The sequence below is a fragment of the Bufo bufo genome, chromosome 4, assembly GCF_905171765.1.
Source record: "Bufo bufo chromosome 4, aBufBuf1.1, whole genome shotgun sequence".
Lineage (NCBI taxonomy): Eukaryota > Metazoa > Chordata > Amphibia > Anura > Bufonidae > Bufo > Bufo bufo.
Window position 1 is genome coordinate 553,220,249 of NC_053392.1, and position 22,509 is coordinate 553,242,757.

The 22,509-nt window shown below is 44.6% G+C and overlaps 1 protein-coding gene across 2 annotated transcripts in view; it reads left to right on the top strand.

The window, feature by feature from the left end:
* Positions 1-3,062: 3,062 nt before the first annotated feature.
* Positions 3,063-22,509, top strand: part of SERTAD2 (SERTA domain containing 2) — an 89,500-nt gene continuing 70,053 nt past the window's right edge. The window contains exons 1-2 of one of the 2 annotated variants that reach the window (XR_005778516.1): positions 3,063-3,305; positions 4,512-5,116. The gene's annotated coding sequence lies outside the window, so the exon portion shown is untranslated. Of the gene's footprint in view, positions 3,306-4,511; positions 5,117-22,509 lie in introns of those variants that run through there. The other variant, XM_040430116.1, reaches the window with a different exon arrangement.

The window sequence follows — 22,509 nt, forward strand, 5'->3', positions numbered from 1 at the left end:
TGACCCACAGGGGAACAGGTGCATCCCCCGATGAGCCCCTGAGCAAGATGGGCCCCTAGTGCCCCATCCTTGCATACGTAGCGCATGATACAGTAGACTGACTGCACTACAAATAGGCAGCATACAGCATCTCAACCTACCCCTATTAATATGAAAAACTGGGTAAATTTATTTAGCTAACTGCCCAGTTTATTATTGTAGATGCATCAAGTAGCTGAGATGACTTCTAGATCTCGATGACTTCTAGATATAGAGGCAAGCCGGCCAGGGTTGACTTCCTGAAGAGAAGGAGAGCGAAGGGGCTTCCCCGGGGTAGCAGCAAGGCCCAATCATCAGCACTAGGGATGAGCGAATGAACTTCGGATGAAACATGCGAAGTTGATTCGCTTAAAACTTCGTTCCGATACTGTACGGAGCAGGAGATCCGTACAGTATTAAAAGGTATTGGCTCCGATGATCCGAAGTTATTACTTTGCGGGTAATAACTTCAGAAATGAATTTGTACTGTAAAAAAATATTTCCCGAACTCGGGTTCGGTTCCAAGGTACCACTTCGCAAAGTAATAACTTCGGCTCATCGGAGCCAATACATTCTAATACTGTACAGAGCTACTGCTCCGTACAGTATTGGAACAAAGTTTTATGCGAATCGACTTCAGATGTTTCAGCACACATCCTTAGTTAGATTTAGGTATACACCACAATATCATAACTCCAGGTTCCCTAATATCATACTCCCCCTCAATTATGGATGCATGAGTCCCCAGGGACCTGCTTTCTAGAAGTCGCTGCAGGGACCTTCATAGTCATAGTCATCTTGCATGTAGCTGTACAGTGGGCCCCCTGAATGAACTTTACTGGTGGGCCCTAGTCATCCCAGTCCAACACTGAGCAGGGTTCCAACAACTAGGACCCCCACTGATCTGGTAATGGCCCAGCAGAGCTCCCCACAACCAGTTTTGAATAGGGTTGTGCTGCAGTCCCTGCCCATCAGGTGCCCACTATGCTGGGAATGCCTTCATTCTCACGATTGTTCTCCCCCCCCCCCCCCCAATGAATAGTCATGGTGCATCCTAGGAACATCTCATCATTACTATGATACGGACCCCAAGGGGTTGTCTGCTTTTTACTATTGATGACCTATTCTTAGGATAGGTCATCAATATCAGATTGGAAGGGGTTCGACTCCCTATCAGCTGTTCGAAGAAAAGACAGCTCTCGTATGAGCGCTGCCTTCTCAGCTATGTTTACCTGCTCAGCGCAACAATTGCAGTGGTGAGCACTGTGATTACAAGTATGACGTCCCCATTCACTTCTATGGGACGGCTCCGGGGGATAGGTCATCAATAGTAAAAAGTGGACAACCCCTTTTAGACTACCTGCACACGTGTGCGGGCTGTCTTGTAGAAATTCTGCACCAATTTCCGTCCAAGTTTTTGTGCATTTCCACACCAAAAGCCGTTGTGGTTTTTGGTGTGGATTTGATGCGGTTTTGCTGCAGAACTCACCCCTGCATTTGAAAGCGTGAATCCGCACAAAACTGTACAAAATTGACAGGTTGCAGATTTCAAAAGTCAATTTCCTGCAGTTTTTTCTGCATGAGAATCCACGCAGAAAAACTGTGCGTAATCTGTGCGTAGTCTGTCATATACAATCGAAGGCTGCCATATGGGGCCTCCGTAAGAGACTTAATTGCTTCTAGCATGCGGAATCCATCAGAATTTTTTTTTTTATTAGGGTTCTTGCAAATTGCGCTCCCCAAAGCACGGGCCCCAACCGTGTGGTTCCCCAGATGGATGCAGACCCATTCAACCTGAATGTGTCCCTGATCGGTCCGCACCGGAAAAAAAATAGAACTTTTTTTTTGCGGTGCGGAGGCACGGACAGAAAACCACGGAAGCACTCCATAGTGCTTCCCTGGGGTTCCGTGCCTCCGTTCCGCACTTTCCGGATTGTGGATCCATTCAAGTGAATGGGTCTGCATCCGTGATACGGTGCAGAAACGTCCGGTGCCCGTATATTGCGCACCCGCAGTACGGGTCCGGCTGGCACGCGTTTGTGTGCATGAGCCCTTAAAACAAAAGAGGCATAACGCAACGCTATGAAGGTCACCCCTGCAATCCACCTAAAGCGTGATTCACATGACGAATTTTTCTGTCCCTGTCCTATCCGTGTGCCCTGAGAGGACGCGCACAATGGTCAATGGTCAGCGCTGAGAAGCTCGCAGCTCGCGCTATTCTTGTCCATCTACTGAGTCTCCTTCATTTAAAAAAAAATAGATAAAAACACAGACTCACGTAGACGCATCCACATGGAATGACATACGCCCGTTGTTTGGTGACATAAATCAGGGTGACTGTCTGAATAAGGGGCCCCTAACACATCTGGCTGGCCCCTTATTAAAGTCACACAAGCCGTGACGGACCCTGGGATTTACAATAGAAAATACAACCCCCCTCCCCTCCAAATTTCTCATTAGAATGGCTATTTTTTTTCACCTAGCCCATGACAGTGATGGGGTATAATGAGAACACCGTGTATTGGGCGAAGAGAACTGCACCTTACCCATGAATAATACAACAAGAATGAAGCTGCCTTCTCCCAAAATAACAGCAGTAGTGGATGAGGAGAAGTTGCTGAAGCAAAAATAAACCTCACCATTTCTTATCCCCCCCCCCCATACATTGCAGCAGATGAGGGAGAGGGAGATTTGACAGGTCAGCATGGAGGGTGCACCTCTGTATGCAGCACTCTCACACTGCCTTGCAGCAGATTTGCATTAACATATCTTCATCTCTTGGGACAAAGACACATGTAAGTGATATGTGAGAGGCCTCCCCTCAGCCATTGGACAGTCCCTCCAAGTGGGGCATGTGCTAGGCTGTGGCTGGGAGCTGCTACTTTCTAGCCTCCTAGTCTAGAGCTGCAGATCAGAGGCTGAAGGGAGGAGGAGGAGGAGGGGGAGGGGAAGGGAGACAACACAAGGAGGGAGGGTGACAAGAGAGAGCAGCTATGAGGAGGGAGTTCTGCCAGGGACATAGGAGGAGCTTTGACGTGAGCTACAGGGCAAGGAGCTTGCAAGAGCTTTTACTTCACGTCATATTGTTTCATGGCAAGTGCTGGGAGCACAGGCAGCCTCACAGCCAGTGGCTTCTTCTCCTCCTCTCCCTCCCCACCTCCTCCATTGTATCATGCAGAAAGCACTGGCTTCATAATCGTGCAGCACCAGCGACCTATGGATCTGCTGCTGGATTAGGTGACAGTGGCCATCCTGATGCTTTTAGACCTCAGGCGCAACTGCATGTGGTAAGTTCCCAAGTCATTTCATACCTGGTCTGGCTGCTTTTTTTTTTTTTTTTATTCTTTTTATTTTTTAGGAGGGATCTGAGCAAACTCCTGTGGGTGCAACCCCCTGGCACAGGCTGGGTGCAGGAGATCGGTAAAGTTCCATCACTTGCCTTTTTGGCTACATTTGGGAGGTTTGAGTTTGTTGCAAGTGTTTGGTGGAGCTGTTACATTGGTTCTTTCTGTGTTATAGCTGTACTTTACTGGAAGTCCTTATATAATTATCCATTATGTGTACTGTGGAGGGGGGGCATGGGAAATAAGATCCAAATATTGACATTTACATAAATAAATAAACAAACAGAGCTTACTGTCAATCAAATATCTATAATATCTATCTAATATCTACATCTATCTAATATCTATATTTAATATCTATCTAATATCTATATTTAATATCTATCTCCAATATCTACATCTATCTAATATCTATATTTAATATCTATCTCCAATATCTACATCTATCTAATATCTGTTTAATATCTATCTTTAATATCTATATTTAATATCTGTCTAATATCTATATTTAATATCTAATATCTATCTATTATCTATATTTAATATCTAACTAATATCTATATTTAATAGATATATATACCGGTGTATATATAAAATCTCTCATCGTTGCTCCCACTGCATGATCAGGAAGCAGCAATCTAACATCCAGATGACCTGCTGTATGGGTGCCACATTCCTAAGGGAGACAATTCTCATTGAACGAAGCGAGAGGATTTTTGCAGTTGTCGTTGACAGACAAGACATAGGAAAATGTCAGATGACACCCTCGGTGGTAGCTGTGTGACCGTGTCAGCTATCCCGTGCTACTTTAGGCACTTCCCTTGAGTTACAGGGTTGACTCTCAACAATTTCTAGGTCCAGCTACTCCAGTCGGTTGTTAGACAGTTGCTAAAAGTTTCTCTTTCTAACATGCCTATTATACCCGTGGAGACTGATGTTTTTTATTTTTTTTCCCCTCTTTTTCAACTAGGCTTTTCCGTGTATTGCAGGCATCAGTGCATTAAGAGTTAATGCAGTGTCAGCTATGCACTTTGCAGCTGTAGGTGGACACAAGGGTTAATAAAGCGTACACCGTCTCCAGCTAAAGGCTGTATATTAACATAATCTTGAATTTTTTAAATCTATTTTATTTATTTTTTTCGCTTTCAGATGTGGAATTCTCCTTCCCTGGGTTTGTACATAGCAGGAAAAGCCATCCTTGTAGTGGTGTGTTTCATGTTTGGACGGCGGACAAGCCCCGGGTATCTGCAGCTGTAGACAGATGGCCAGAAATCCACAATGTGTTCCTGGACCTTTTGTCTCCAGTTAGGATTCTCTAGACAATCACCAGCGTGTAGGCTTCAGCAGTATGCCTCCATGTTTTCTTTTGCCTTCTTCTGAGTATCTTATGTATTTCTTAACTGTAGGGTCTGTCTTGGTAGTTATTTGTCAAAAGACTTTGCCGTCACCCCAGTATCTACATGTTTGAAGACCATAAAACAGGTGGGAATGTTGTTTAACTTGACGGAGCAAGTGTTTGAATTTTTCCATAGAACACTTTATTGAGAGAGATTATTGTACATTGATATCTTTTTGATTTACTCCGATTTTTTTTTTTTCTTTCCTTTTCTGTGGTTGTTTAGCTATATGTTAATTTGGAGGTTTATCTCATCCCCCAAACTTTGTGTGCAATCACAGTACAATGCGATGAGGATGTTTTTGGAATTAGTTATCGTCTCCTGTAAGATGCTTTCAATTCTTCAGCCCGGTGATTAATAAAAAGTCTTCAGGGCATCTTTTATCCATCTTTTAGACTTCATTGGTTTGTTTTATTAGTCTCCAGTTTGTTGAAAGAATGAGTGTAATGAACAATTTGAAATAGTTGTAAAGTTTTTCTTTTATTTTATTAACTGCGCATAAAATATGCTCTTTTTTTTGTATAGAGTCAGCATATATCTCAATACTGAACACAGATCGTATATTAGGCTTGGCAAATGGTACGTTAGGTCGCTTGTATGAATGATCTGACCATCAAGATGCCAGACTAAACTGGAAGATCAGGGACAAAGGGGGGAATTTAGCATTTTGCCCCCCTCCCGTTATCTGGCTTAAAAAAGTTGCAAACACAGGGATTGCAACTTTTAAACACCATTGCGTCTAAATCTAGGGCCAAGTGACGTTTCGCCACTCTTCAGGAAAGGGGGTGAGGGGGTCGAGGCTTGTGGGCCTAGCACATTTATCTTGTTTTCGCTAGTTTTCTGGCGTAAATGAAGAAATAAATCTAAGGCAGTCCGAATCCTAGAGATGCAGTCACTGATGCTTATACATACAAGTTCTCTTAGGCTTCTTTCACATTAGCGGTAGGATTGTCCGGCAGGCTGTTCCAACACCTAACGCTAGTACACTTGTTCTGCCGGAAGTCCGCCCCGGCCCCATTCAATATGATGGGGACGGGTTGGAGATGCGGCCGCAGCCTGTCAAACATGGCAAGAGGCGGCCGGACAAAAACCGCAGCACGCTGCCGGACAAAAACCGCAGCACGCTGCCGGACAAAAACTGCCGCACGCTGCCGGAACTATGATTGTTGCTAGTTATGGCGTGTGTCCTAGTGTCAATTCACACTGCATTTGCAGGTTACCTTGGAGGTATACAACAGGTATACTTCTGATGTATGACATTGTGTAGTCATACTTTGGCACACGTCGCCCTTAGGCCGGGGTCACACGTGACTGATTAGCTGCGGATTTGCTGTTGCGGATTTTTGTGCAGCAAATTCGACAGCTTTGTACTGTTTCAGAATTCTCATCCACGTGCTGCGTAAAAAAAAAAAAATAATGCAGCAGAAAAACTGCGGTTATGAAATGCGCAACATGTCAATTTATCCAGCGGATTTCGATTGCAGATTTCACCCTTCTCAATGGAGAGGGTAAAATCTGGTGGTTTTTCCGCAGTGAAAAACGCATGTAATACATGCGGTTTTGCTGTAGTTTTTTGTGCTGTTTTATCTACTGGATTTTCCATCACGTAGGTTCCTGGCCTTAGGCTTCTACATTGAACACTTTGCAGTGCTAATGCATGTGACGCATGCGCCAGGAACTTTCCTGACTCGTATGGCAAACACATACTGCAGTGCAAATGTAGGCTAAAGGCCAATTTACATGGGCTGACTGAGCAAGCAATTATCAGGAAGGAACCATTCATTCCCAGTAACTGCCTTCTCATCATAGAAGTTGAGAGCTACATTTACATGCAGCAATCGCCTCCAGTGTATGGGAACCAGGGATTGCTCCTCCCCATACAGATTCATTGTTTCTGGGCAGCAGATCCCTGTTTACACAGCACAATCTGCTGCAAAGAATTGATGATTTTGGTGCCCACAACAATAATGCTTTCACCTGTTTGCGTGTTCCTCGACTGATTGGCAGCACTTTTAGGGTGCCCTTACACATTGCAGAATGTTCTGCAACAAAATCCGTAACATAAAGACATCCCCTATGTTAACCTATGTGGATAAAAAGTGTCAATACCTGTATTCTTTTCCGCTGCAGGATATTATTCTCGTAACGCAATAGAATGCACACAAATGTTTTGTTGCGGATTTCACGTAGCTGAATGTCTTCATTCATTTCAATGGAGATGTAATCCGCACAGAAATCCGTGACATAAATCACAAAGAAAATACCCATCTTGTTCCGTTGTGGAACAATCTGTAATATAATCCACAGCGTAAACCGCAACTTTATAAAATCTGCACCTGTGGATTTAGTTGCAGAAAACTCTGCCATGTGTGTGGGCTTCCTTAGGCTACTTTCCGGTTTTGGGATCCGGCAGAGGATTGCAAAAACGCTTCAGTTCAATTTAATACATCCAGATGCATCCGTTCCGTTTGGATGCGGTTGTATTAAATCGAAACTGAACAAACCGGATCCGGCACAAAAAAACATCGTAAGTCAATGGTGCCGGATCAGTTTTTTTTGGGATAAAAAAAAAACAGATCCGGCACCATTGACTTACATAGTTTTTAGTGCTGGATCCAGTTCATTCAGTTCTGCAGAGCGGACACAAAACTGCAGCTTGCATTGGTTTTGTGTCCGGTCAAAATCTGAACAAACCGGGGTTTTGAACCCCATTGACAATTAATGGGGACAACACAGAAGCATTTTGCCCCGGTTTTGAGCCTTACATGGGCCGAATATTCCAAATTTGACAATTGTCTTAACCAATATTTTTGGCTTTGTAGGGTGAATAGTTTATAAAAAGTGCAATCGCGAATTCCCCCGCCCGATTTGTTTAAGTCTGAAGATAGTTGTTTCTTTAGTGCGTGGAGCTATGTGAGAATTTACTTGGATACAGAACCTTTTCTGTTCTTGGATGTCTGACACTTGGGAATGACCAGCTCATTCCGAGGTAAATTTCATGACTAGGAGTGTTTAGCTCAAAACGTAGAAGTGGGAATAAAGATGGAGTATTATACCGTTCTTATTCTGGATATTCAACCTTCTCCGATCCTGGGCTGTGCACACTTTATACTGTAGAGATTTGTGTATCAGCTGCACATGGAATAGACAGTTAGGCTACTTTCACACTAGCGTTTTTGCTGGATCCGGCAGGGTTTAGCAAAAACGATTCCGTTACTGATAATACAACCGTCTGCATCTGTTATGAATGGATCCGGTTGTATTATCTTTAACTTTGCCAAGACGGATCCGTCATGAACTCCATTGAAAGTCTCATGGAGGACGGATTCGTTTTTCTATTTGTGGCAGATTGTGTCAGAGAAAACGGATCCGTCCCCATTGACTTGCATTGGGGGTCATGCCGGATCCGTCTTGCTCCGCATCCCCAGGACGGAAAGCAAAATACAACATGTTGCGGTTTGCTCTCTGGTCTGGGAACACAACTAAACGGAATAGAATGCATTTTGGAGCATTCCGTTCTGTTCAGTTACGTTTTGTCCCCGTTGATAATGAATGGGGACAAAATGGAAGCGTTTTTTTCCGGTACTGAGCCCCTAAGACGGATCTCAATACCGGAAAACTAAAACTCTAGTGTGAAAGTAGCCTTTAGTTGTGTGTTGCTGACACAAGAAAACATGTAGTAGATGGAAAACATTTTATTTGATTTCCTTCTCCATAAAGTAGGAACTGCAACTTAGTTTATTTTTTATGTAAACATAGAAAATGATCTGTATAAAGATTTTATAATGTGCCGTTACACCAGTGCTTTAGCTCTCCTCCATTGTCAAGTTGTAATAATTCAGTCTTAGCTTCTGAGAAAGTTGCCTTACCACCTATATAGCCGCTATGAACACAGCTCCTATAGCTCTCCTAACCCCCCTGAATAGCAAATGTACACTGCTCAAAAAAATAAAGGGAACACTTAAACAACACAATGTAACTCCAAGTCACTGAGTGACAATCAATTTCACATGCTGTTGTGCAAATGGGATAGACAACAGGTGGAAATTATAGGCAATTAGTAAGACACCCCCAATAAATGAGTGGTTCTGCAGGTGGTGACCACAGACCACTTCTCAGTTCCTATGCTTCCTGGCTAATGTTTGGGTCACTTTTGAATGCTGGCGGTGCTTTCACTCTAGTGGTAGCATGAGACGGAGTCTACAACCCACACAAGTGGCTCAGGTAGTGCAGCTTATCCAGGATGGCACATCAATGCGAGCTGTGGCAGGAAGGTTTGCTGTGTCTGTCAGCGTAGTGTCCAGAGCATGGAGGCGCTACCAGGAGACAGGCCAGTACATCAGGAGACGTGGAGGAGGCCGTAGGAGGGCAACAACCCAGCAGCAGGACCGCTACCTCCGCCTTTGTGCAAGGAGGAACAGGAGGAGCACTGCCAGAGCCCTTCAAAATGACCTCCAGCAGGCCACAAATGTGCATGTGTCTGCTCAAACGGTCAGAAACAGACTCCATGAGGGTGATATGAGGGCCCGACGTCCACAGATGGGGGTTGTGCTTACAGCCCAACACCGTGCAGGACGTTTGGCATTTGCCAGAGAACACCAAGATTGGCAAATTCACCACTGGCGCCCTGTGCTCTTCACAGATGAAAGCAGGTTCACACTGAGCACATGTGACAGACGTGACAGAGTCTGGAGACGCCGTGGAGAACGTTCTGCTGCCTGCAACATCCTCCAGCATGACCGGTTTGGCATTGGGTCAGTAATGGTGTGGGGTGGCATTTCTTTGGAGGGCCGCACAGCCCTCCATGTGCTCGCCAGAGGTAGCCTGACTGCCAATAGGTACCGAGATGAGATCCTCAGACCCCTTGTGAGACCATATGCTGGTGCGGTTGGTCCTGGGTTCCTCCTAATGCAAGACAATGCCAGACCTTATGTGGCTGGAGTGTGTCAGCAGTTCCTGCAAGACGAAGGCATTGATGCTATGGACTGGCCCGCTCGTTCCCCAGACCTGAATCCAATTGAGCACATCTGGGACATCATGTCTCGCTCTATTCACCAACGTCACGTTGCACCACAGACTGTCCAGGAGTTGGCAGATGCTTTAGTCCAGGTCTGGGAGGAGATCCCTCAGGAGACCGTCTGCCACCTTATCAGGAGCATGCACAGGCGTTGTAGGGAGGTCATACAGGCACGTGGAGGCCACACACACTACTGAGCCTCATTTTGACTTGTTTTAAGGACATTACATCAAAGTTGGATCAGCCTGTAGTGTGTTTTTCCACTTTAATTTTGAGTGTGACTCCAAATCCAGACCTCCATGGGTTGAAAAATTTGATTTCTATTTTTTTATTTTTGTGTGATTTTGTTGTCAGCACATTCAACTATGTAAAGAACAAAGTATTTCAGAAGAATATTTAATTAACTCAGATCTAGGATGTGTTTTTTTTGTGTTCCCTTTATTTTTTTGTGCAGTGTACATCTTCTGATATACCCCATGAGTATGAAATGGTGACCGTGAGAGCTGTCATTCAGAAGTTCTGGAAAGTTGAATAGGGCTGACGTGCGCCTAGGTCATGTGACCGATGAGCGTGACACTACTGGCCTAGGAGAAGCTGTGAGAAGGCCACGGCGCTCACAGGAGTGCAGGTGCCTCCTCAAATAGCTGACCAGTCATCAGTTAAAATGTCTCAAAAAACCTCTTTCATTTCTATGGGACTGCTGATTACAGCACTCGGCGGTCTCTAATGGTCCCAGGAAAGTGAATGGAGTGGTGGTCACACATGCACACCACTGCTCTATTCACACAGGGAACTTAGAGGCCCCCCTTCTGTCCTGTGAATAGGTGATAAATGTTGTCAATAGGAAAACCCCTTCAATAATGTAATCTAAGATCCGGCCATCAATATTTATATTCCAGAAAACCGCTTTAACAGCTTGTCACCTCCGACGGGGTTTGTCACCTCAGCCACTGAATGGCAAATTTACCTTATAATACAACAGCACAGCAGTGGGATTTTTGTGTATCGGGAAAATGGTTCCTTTTTTTCCCTTAATGACTGGAGATATCATTTTGGAAACGTTTCAACTTAAAAAAAAAAACTTTCGCTATTTGAGGTTGTCCAGCTGTCAGTCCATAATTCACATAGGCTGGATGTTTTATATCAGCCTCATTCTCTCTGCGAACGATGCTGCTCAGTAATGCCATATTTGCGGCCTGTGAAAAAGTTGGAAAGTACTTCAAAAACAGCTGGCTTGGCAAAGAAAACCCGTCATCGTTAGAATGAAGTGCTCGCAACGTAGCAGCGACCATATGTATAATTCATACACTTAAAAGGGAAGAGACCATGCAAAATTCTATAGAATTATATAATCTGTAATACTACCGCTACCGTCCTAGTAATGTTTTCTGCAACAAATGACATTAGTTAACAATGCAAAGTTTTCCTTACTGATCCTATTGCCAGTTTGGAAAAAACAACATTCTGGTCTAGAACAGACTCAAAACGGCACGCGGAACTAGGGCCTCATGCACACGACTGTAGTTTCGGTCTACGTCCAATCTGCATTTCTTGCGGATCGGATGCGGACCCGTTCATTTTAGTGGGGCCCGCAAAAAATGACAGCTCTCCATATGCTGTCCGCGTCTGTATGTCTGTTCCGAGGCCCCGCAAAAAAAATAGAACATGTCCTATTCTTGTCCGTTTTGCAGGACGCACACAGCCAGCGTCTGTGTTTTGCACACTGCAAAAACACATACCGTCGCGTGCATGAGGCTTAAGGCTAGATTTACTTCTGCGGCTGGAGCTCTCTGGTTCGGGCATTGCCAGTCGGTACCGCAATGCCTGCCGGCCCCATTATGTATAATGGATCCAGTAGAGATCCAGCCGCTACCCTGCAAAAATGCTGGGATTCAGCCGGAAATAAAAACACTATGCCGGAACAGCCTGCTGGAAGGTGGAACTTTATATGTGAAAGTCTTATGTGGTATTAAAACAGGAACTGATAAATGTACTAATATATGTAATCTAATAAATGTAAAATAACACTGCAACACAAAAAAACCTGCCATGCGTGGCACTAAGGAAGGTTATATAACTTCCCATTTCAGAGATGACTTATTATCACGTTGAAGAGCCTCTACTATACCTGGGCCTAGAGTACGACCACGTGATCACACATACTAGTAAGGGTACCACCACGCTGTGGCGAGTACCGCGCAACCGTACGGCTGCAGCAGGCTTTAATTAAGCTAATGAAGACCGCACGGTTTGGTCTGTATTTTTAATGGCCATATGACACCTTAAGTCGGTCTGCACTGTTAATGGCCGCACGCTACTAAACAGGTCTCGTTAATTTAATTAAGGCCTGTGCGGAGCATGGTACCCAACTGCAGCACTGTAGCGGTACGACTGTGCCGTATGGCTGTAACGTTATTCTGGACACCAGGGTATTTTAATTATTACAGTATTTTGGCCCCCTTCCTTAATCTCAGAAACACTCCTACAGTGGTCTGGAAATAGAAGCACATGGACAGGTAGCTGCGTAACACATGAGCCCTCATCACCTTGGGTGAAAAGTGCATGCAAGTCAATACAAAGCTGCTGTAAAAGAATATTCCCATCCATAGAATATACCATAAATGGCACCTCTGGGACCAGTACCGACCTCCGATCTCCCTGTTCTGCCTAGCTAAGCAGCCTGGTGCCACTGCCACCAGGAGGAGAATGAATGGAGAAGTAGCCGTCCATGTCCCTCTCCATTCACGCCTATGGGAGTTACAAAAACAGCCAAGCAAAATTTTAAGTGTGTGCTTGCATAAGCCTCAAAAAATCTCCTAACTAAATCCTTTATGGCGAATCCACTCGGAAAAGCTGAGCTGATTACCAGCCTGATAGTTTGGATTACATCATAGTAAATCACGTTGGAGCCCCTACTACCCTGCACTTTAGGGTAAATGGAATATCTGCTGATTGTCATATCGTCACTGGCATGAATCTTGGCAGAAGGCTGTTCAGTCTGTCCGAGGTTGCCAGGATTCCTTTTCTCAAATGGAATGATGTCACTACCTTTTTCAGACCTATTACATCACGTTCTTCTATCGCTGCCTGTGAGTTAGGCTGGTCCGATGCTGTAATGGAATGCTTGTATTTGTAGTTCCACCGCAGCTGGAAAGCTTTAGCACTAGACAATCTCCTTGGACCACATTTCAGTTTGCACATCCCAGACCTGGGCCAGCTCCAGGTCTGTGTGGGCCATAGGTGACAGCGTGAAAGTGGGACACCTGGTTCCCCTGCCGATCAGCTGTTTGAGATGGCACCGGTGCTCACGCTAGCACTGTGGTCTTCTCTTTGCTCACCAAGCACATTGCCATTCAGTTGATAGCAGCCGTGCTTGGTATCGCAGCTTTGTCCCATTCACTTAAATTGCGCCAAGGTCATGTGACCAATGAACGTGATGTCATATGGCCTAGGGAAAGCTCTGAGAAGGTCACGGCGCCACTGTTATCCACGGTGCCATCTCAAAGAGATGATTGGCGGGGGCCCCGTTGTCTGATCCCCACTGATCAGATACTGATGACCTTTCCCTATGGAAATCCCTTCCGATAACCAAGATCACGGTGATCATATCAGGATTTTTTTCTCCTGTAGCTCACACAATGATCAGATCCACCAGATATATCCCTACAGTTGACCACTAAAATCTGACTATTCTGGCCAGATCATGGTACTTCAAATGTGTTGAGACAAATTATTCAAAGGGTTAAAGGAACGCCACATTTGATGCCATCTACTGCTCTGTGTTATCAGCCATTTCAGGCTGGCAAAGGACTGACTGTAGAGTTCTTCAATGGTTTGATAATCTTGTACTTTCATAAGATTATTTAATGGTCCTTCTGTAAATTTAAAGTAAGCCATGCCGAATGGTCGATGATGATGCGAATTTGCTTGCGGCTGGTATGATAAAAAACTTTGCAGATTGTGTAGCAACATTGCAGATTGAATATTTCGTAGAAATATATTTTATTTCAATCCTAATCCGTGTATACTTTAAGGATATTTAATGTGCAAGTGACCTCTGAGCCTGGTAAGGCGAGCTTTCATTGTAGGACTAGCCTGGGTGTCATTAATGGAGGACATGCATGGTCACATTGTATGGCAGATTATAAATAATGGCTGCAGTGATTCTTTGCAGCTCTGCCGCTCTGTTTTCTGTGTGCTGGACACAAGAGGCGATGGCTCCAGTTGCAACAGCACTTGGCAATAGAGAGAGAAGAGCGTAGTAGAGAAAACTGGCTCATTACCGAGTCCAAAGATCGCAAGCTGCACTTCACCGGGAGCCAGAAGAAAAGGGGCAAGGTCCATTTAAATGTAGACCGGCTGCCTGCATTATGTGCAGTATCCAGTGCACCGTGCTCTCCCTCTGGGCTGTCTGTAACACTTTGCTTGCCAGAAGATCTAGAATTTCCTTTCACTGTATGTCTCCTAGTGTTAAAGGGAGAGCTCATTTACTCAGTTGCTTTGGTACTTTTATTAAATGGAATAAATGCTGCAGACCAGAATGGACTGGTGGCCATTGTACACTGCAGTTCATTCTCAGTGGGAGCAGCTATTATAGAAATGGTGCCTTTTCTCCTACAGAATGGCCATGGCTGTAATGCCAGTATATGGGGTCACACTGATGGGCTCATTGGTGTACCATGGCTGGTCCCAAATTGCGCTGGTTGTGGGGAGCATGACATAGATGACAGCTGCACATGATACGTGGTGTACACTGCATTCAGTCTGTGCATATGGCCAGAGTTGTATGAAGAAGAGTTCCTCTACACATCAAATGTTTGCAGCGCGACAGCTGTGATAGCATGAAGCTGATGGAAAGTAGCTTGACATTTTCACCAGTTGTTGAGTAACTCATTGGTTAACAGCGAGAGGGAACCACACTACTAGGCTGGAGAAGAGCTCTGACCAAAACGTGTCTACCTTACCTTGTGAATCCCTGATGACGTAAAGTTCATTTATTAAATGCAAGAAGGACTATAGTGCGTTTCCCTCTCTCTGGTCTTTTGGCAATACTGACCAGAATTAGCTCATAGTACCTAGTAACAAGCTCAGTATGTGGCCATTAAATACTTCTGGAGGAGTACCTCAAACTTATTCTTGAAAGTTGCAACATGCATCTTGAGGCACGGTGTATTTGTGCACCCAGGAAAAGTTGAGGAGCAATGAGAAGAGAGTGAGAGAATTTATCTTGGAAGAGGTTTCCCACTGTGGACAATAAGATCTGGTTCAACCACTGGGCCCCCCATCACTTGTGAGGATTGGAGAGCCTTGGAACTCTTCCTGGCAGAGAATTGGCTATACTTGCATGATCACTTTCCATTATAGACTCTGCGAGATGTCTTCTCTTGACTTGTATTTTTCTTTATGCCTCATTCTCTATAAATGGGGAATGACCAGGCGTACACAGTCCCTTCACTGTGACAAACACTGACCAGGAACTCCCATCATAGAGATTGCGGGGTCCCAGAGGTGACTTCTCCACCATCTTCATACCTTAGCAAGTTCTCAGTGATATCTCATCACTCACATTGATGGTCTTTGTAGTTTAGCTGCACTGCACCTGCTAATGGCAAACCGCTTGCCTTCCAGACATGGCTGTCGCAGGGGTTATGTATTATTTAGATTGCAGTCATCGTGGTTGCCACAAACCACCAGACCTTGAGTTACTCCTGTCTTGGTTAAAGGGAATCTGTCACCAGTGATCTCCCTATCAAAATGTTTGCATAGACACATAGCTGTGGTTCACCTCATTCAAATGCCGTTATGATACTTTGTCTTTATATGTAAATTAGGCCTTTGGTGCATTGAGGGTGTCACCGTTGCTCTTGTTTCACCAAAGCTCCACTCCTTTCTGTGGCCAGCCTCTCCTTTACTGCTTTGATTGACAGGGCATGGTAATGGGGGAAGGGGCTGGCCAAAGAAAGGAGTGGAACTTGGGTGCAACAAGAGCAATGGCGATGCCCTCATTAAGAAAAAGTATCATAACTCGGGAACGGCGTCCCAGATCATCAAAAGAAAAACAGCATTTTAATCAGGTGAAGCACAGCTATGTGTCTATGCAAACATTTGGAGAGGTAAATCGATTTGGCAAACGTGAGACTTGCTGTATGGAAATTATTGCTACGGAACTTATTATAATGTCTATTAAAATAATATATTCTGGAACCCACCATTAAAAAGGATTGCTGTGGCTTAGCTCAATGCGTTGCCGCTTATCTGATAAGTGAATATTCCCTGTTTGACTACAGTAAATGCTTTTGGTCCATGATTAATAGAGGCCCAACGTGATAAATTATGAAACATTCCGGATTATCAGACAGCCATAGGAAAAAAAATGTAAATCTTACCTATAACTAACTGGTGACTTATAATTTGATTCTGTGTCTTTAGGAGATTCCAGATTACCTTGGAGTTTTATGATTTCCAGGCAAAGCTATGTCACCTGAAATCTGTTCCTCAAGTGAGGTCGTGATTTCTGGATATGATTATTGTCAGGGCATCTTTCTATGAATGAATATCTGTAACCTGTTGGGGGTTCTTGAGAACTGGAGGTGAGAACAGCTGCTGTAGATATCCTTAAAGGGCATCTGTCAGCAGATTTGTACCTATGACACTGGCTGACCTGTTACATGTGCGCTTGGCAGCTGAAGACATCTGTGTTGGTCCCATGTTCCTATGTGCCCGCATTGCTGAGAGAAATTATGTTTTAATATATGCAAATGAGCAATGGGGGCGTTACCATTACACCTAGAGGCTCTGCTCTCTCTGCAACTGCTGCGTCCTCTGCACTTTGACAGGGCTAGGCAGTGACCATGTCATCACCCCTTGCCCTCTAGGTGTAATAGTAACGCCCCCGTTGCTCCCAGAAGATCATTTTCCAATATTAAAACATAATGTTTCTCAGCAATGCCTGCACATGTGAATATGGGACCAACACAGATGTCTTCAGCTGCCGAGCGCACATGTAACAGGTCAGCCAGTGTCATAGGTACAAATCTGCTGACAGATGCCCCTTAAATGAGACTTATGCTTCATTTCTCTTGAGCTTCTTCTGCAGCCCCTATAGGTGCCCTGAAAAACTATTACCGGTAATTTCCTGTGATCTAGAGTTTCAATGAAATGCCGGATCACTCTGCTGCAAGTGTGAAAGTAGCCTTAGACAAACAACATATCATCTGGTGACTGCGTCTTGCGTACCGTGTTAGATCAGGACTCCCCTTTTTTGCATATGATGCAGGGAAGTTTCCTGGAGTGTTTGCTAACCACTGAGGTTAGTCCCACTCCGAGTATGGACCTGTCATATACTAGTAAATGTAGATTACAGACCATTCTGCTCAGGATGTAAGATGCCTTTCTTGGCTAGTTTGCAGGTGATTCATTTGGGGAAGAACAAATAACTGATTCATAAGTGTGAGTCACGTGTTTATTACTGGAGATGCACACCCCTGCCTCTTACTGTAATTAAATGGTGAAATTCTGCAGTGTTTTTAGGTGGCCATTGTTGGATCCTGAGATTTCATGTTCCTTTTCCACTATTGTAGCTGCGCTAGCAGTAAGGAGCCGGCAGCCAGCTCAAGGAGGAGGACTGTTACTTCTCCTTCCAGTAAGTACATCATGTTCTCTCTCTGCTATCTGTAGTCACAGACTGCGACTTTCAGGGAGACTGAGGACACCCCAAAATAGAACTGGGTCACAAGTCTATAGTTAATCTTTGCTTATGTGTTAGTGAATAGCAGTTACACAGCACTCCGCTTATATACCCTAATAATATATTAAAGGCAAACCCACATTTTTTTAACCCGCTATGTGAAAAAATTCCAATCTGCGGCCAGCTTCTTAGACAGCAGAATGATACATAGTGTTTTGGGAACATTCTGTATAATTTGCCATTTGTTGATCTAAACCTCTGCCCATTTTTGGGATTAGGAGTCCAGTGGGCGGCCCTGCTCAGTCTCTGTGTAGAAACTCATACAGGGAATGTTGTCAGTCATTGACACAGACCGCCCACTGGACTCCTTAGACCCAAATTAGCGGTTTTAGGTCAATAAATGGCAAGTTATACTGAATCTTTTTACACAATACTAAATATCAATCTGCTCAGCTCCTCCTGCTCTATGTTCAACATGACAGGTCCCTTTTATGTAGGAGCAGAGTTTGGTTAATAGCAAGAAATTGACATTTCTTACGGCTTCTCTTTAGCAAACTACGGCTGCTGTTTGCAGAGCCTGCATTCTGTTGACAGTGGGAGGAGGGCGCACGGAGCAGATATGAATATGTTGTAAATCCCGGGGCAATCCTGCTTTTGCACTTGGGAAATGATGCGTGTTTAAATTTTGGTCCAAGTGCTGATCTGGGGGATTCCGCTGATGCAAGGTGAGACATGACTTATTTGCGTGATTCTCACATGTATATGTGACATGTTTGTGTGGCAATCCATGTAAACCCCTCCACCACTTGTTCATGGATCCAGTGTAATACTGAAATCTTAAATTAAGCACGTTTTATGATGTCACCTGCTGTAGAAGGGCAGAGTGACATGCGCAAGCTTTGTTGTGATAAATTCTTTACACTGAATGGGGTTGTTTTAGCTGCAGGCTCATGGATTTCGGGAAGCTGGGTTCAGGTGAATGGGACAGTTGCAGAAACGTCTGGATCTGCTGCGTGTAAATATACCCGTTAGGAAAAGGCGGTGCACAAGTGAATTGCCCGTCAAGGGTGTATGTGTTGGAGGTGCAGTCCCATCTAGGCCCTAATGCTACATGTGAGAATAAGTAGAAGATGTTACTTGGAAGAGGGCTCTAGTTTATGTTTACTTTTTATTTTATTTATTTTATGCACTTATATAGCGTTGCTATATTTCACATCACGCTGTCCCCAATGGGGCTCACAATCTATATTCCCAACCAGTATGTTTTTGGGAGGAAATCAGAGAACCCAGAGGAAACCCCCTGCAAACATAGGGAGAACATACAAACTCCACGCAGATGTCGTCCTTGGTCAGATTTGAACCCAGGAACCCAGCACTGCAAGACACCAGTGCTAACCACTGAGCCACCATGCTGTGATAGGCGTACACACTGTGGCTCCTAAAACCATGACTGTAGTCATTAGCACCCACCACTGACCTGACTCCTGCACTGGTGCCCCAGTACACCTAGGATAGTGGGGCGGATTTACAAAGGCCTTCACCCCTCAGTAACTTCCATCAGTGACTATGAGCCAAAACCAGGTGCGGGTCAGAAACACAGAACAAGTGCAACTCTTTGCATTACACCTTATCTCTGTGTAGGCTCCACTCATGGTTTTGGATAACAATCACTGACTGTGTGAAGAAGGCCTAAAGCCTCCTGCACACGACCGTATGGTTTTGCGGTCCGTTTTAAACTGATCCGTTTTTCCGATTTTTGTTTCAGTAGTGTTTCCATTTCCGTTCCGTTTGTGATCTGTTTTTTGCGGATCGGAAACGGAAGCATACAATAATGTTTAAACAGTAAGTACGTTGAAAAATTGAGCTGGACATTACATTTTCAATAAATGGTTCCGCAAAAACGGAACGGATACGGAAGACATAGGGATTCAGTTTTTTTTTGTGGACCCTTTTGACTTGAATGGAGCAACGGAACGTGATTTGCGGGCAATAATAGGACATGTTCTATGATTGAACGGAAATATGGAAACGGAAGGCATACGGAGTACCTTCCGTTTTTTGTGTGGATCCATCTAAATGAATGGGTCCGTATACGGAATGCAAAAAACAGAACGTAAATGGAAAAAAAATGTTTGTGTGCAGGAGGCCTTAGCCTGTAGATGGTGTACACTTAGGAAGGCTGTCTGGACATGCACCAGAATAATCGCAGTAGGTTCTGCTGGATGATAAATGTGGTGCACAGCTAGTCTCTTTTGGTTCCATAAAGCCGTACCCCTCTTCCAGTAAGCCATGCACTTTTTTTTGTACTAGGTGGAGAAACTTTCTCTAAACCTAGATGCACCAAATTGTAGGTGCACTCACCTGGGCCCTCTGACTTGTATAATGTTCAGACCCACACATAGTGGGAGTAGTTCCGTGGTCATCCCCATTGGGTGTACTGTAATTCCAATCACTTTCAAGGTGTTAGTGCTCATGCACATGGCAAATCTCAGATCTGCAAAACACAGATCCCGGGGGCGAGTGCATTCCACCATTCATTTTTTTAACTTCTGTAGAAATCTCTTACCCTTGTCCGCAAAACAGACAAAAGGACAATTTGAATATTATATATTTTTTTTTAATGAATGGGTCTGCATTCAATTTGCAAAAATCAAATGCGGACAGAAACTACATTTGTGGGCATGAAGCCTTAGGCCTCTTTCACACGGGCGTGTGCGCCGCGTGCTTATGCTGCGGCCCGCAAAATGCTGGCAGCAATGCACGAGCACAGTCCGTGGGGCAGCCGCAGCGGAATGGGTCCGCGATCCGGCCGTTCCGCAAAAAGATAGGACATGTTCTATCTTTTTGCGGAACGGAAGTACGGGACGAAACCCCACTGAAGCACTCCGTAGTGCTTCCGTATGGTTCCGTTCCGTGCTTCCGTTCCGCACCATTCCGCATCTCCGGATTTGCGGACCCATTCAAGTGAATGGGTCCGCATCCGTGATGCGGAATGCCCACGGAACGGCACCCATGTATTGCCTATCCGCAAATGCGGTCCGCAAGACGGCGACGGGGCGCACATGCCCGTGTGAAAGAGGCCTTATACAGTAGTTTGCCCTGCACACACCACTCTTGATAGAAGTAATATGGCAGCTGTACTACTTTTTAGATACTGTTGCATATGTCATTTTTCATGCACTTTTCCCATCTCTTAGCCTCACCAGATATACTAGCGCCTCCGATGTTGGTGTCTCTGAATTCATCTGATCAGGTTAGCATATCCTTGATCATTATTCATAGATTTCACGCTGGCCCCTGGCTGTAGGTTTTTCTGTGAGCATGTGCATGTCTATAGTCTGAAAATGATCAGAATCTGGCAAGTGCAGGGAAATATTGCCATGCTCCTGGATAATGTACTGCACAGTTTGCTCCGGTATGCTTTATGTTGCTATCTCAGCCTGGGGAATATCAGGAAAAGTAACGGCACTGGATAATGTGTAGACCTGGCTATACCAGACAATGGACACCAGAATAGACTGCCCTTCAGAGGGGACAAGTGAACAGGGCTGCCCGTTCAGTCATTACGGCTGCTCTAAAATACTAAAGCGGACAGGTTGGGGTAGTATAAAGGTGCATTCTTGGGGCGTCTTCTTCTCATAGTTGTCATCTCTTTGTCCTGACGGGCAGAGTGCCTGATCTCATGGCCAGTGGCTTTGATGCGTTCGCAATTGCGTACAGGATCACAACGATCAGAATACCCACATATGAATGTAACTTATTGTACCTAAACTTTACAAAAATGTTATTAAAACCTATTCTAAGGCCTCATGCACAGGACCGTATCTGTTTTCTTATCCGCAAAATACAGATGCGCTCAGTGTGCTATCCGCTTTTTTTGCGGACTCGTTGATTTCAGTGGGTCTGTACTCTGCCTTTTGCAGACAGTCTATTTTTTTTTTTGGGCGGAATGGATATACGGATACAGAAAGCAATCAGATGGTCCGTATGTCCATTTTGCAAAAAGACAGAACATGTCATGTACTGTACTTGACCACAAAATGTGGACCACGGATTCGTTGAAGTCAAAGGACCACAAAATACATGCGGTCGTGTGCATGAGGCCTAAATTTAATTTTAAAATTTTTTGTAATATACTTTATACTTTATCATTTTATATTTTTTTATTTTTTACTTGCTAAATAGGCATATGATGTTCAGGCGTCCGTACACTCACACACAACTGACACGTCAAGACGGGGGAAAAAAGAACGGACAAGGACAAAAAATAAGTTTGTGTGCATGAGCCCTAAGTGTGGGTATACCTGTGGTACCCTGAATGTGGCTATCCATTACGCAGGCCCCGTTTATGTTACGATAGCAGCATTTTATCTACCGTAACGTTTCTTTCTTAAAAATGTGGTTGTCATGGTAAGCATTGCTGCCTCTTATACTCTAGCACAGGGGTCAGCAACCTCTGGCACTCCAGCTGTTGTGAAAATACATTTCCCAGCATGCTCCATTCGTTTCTATGAGAGTTCTTGGAAGAGCAGAGCAAGTATGCATGCTGGGAGTTGTAGTTTAAAAACGGCTGGAGTGTCGGAGGTTGCCTACCCTTGTCTATATACACTCCCTTTGTTCAACTGGATTTACTACCTTAATCCCCATAAAATAATTGTCGATTAATTTGCAGCCAGTAAGACCTCGTCCACTTTTCCGTGTCAGTGACACGTCCGTGGAAAAAAAAAAGCGTACGTTTTTCATCCGTGAAGATGTCCATGAAGGATCCATGGTTGGTCCGTGTTTACTGACCCACGGTCAGTAAAAAGATACTGAAATGTGAACAGACCCATTTAAATCAATGGGTACGTGTGCTGTCCTTGGAAAATGCATACGTCAGTGAAAAGCGGAAATGTGGACGAGGCCTAAGATTGGTGTGCCTGTGGTTGTGAGTGATTTGTTAGGCTATGTTCACACTGGCGTCATAGCTTCCATTTATAACAACTGCTGTTCTGGACCCCAATGACTTATAATGGGGTCCATCAAGGTTTCCATTGTTTTGACAGC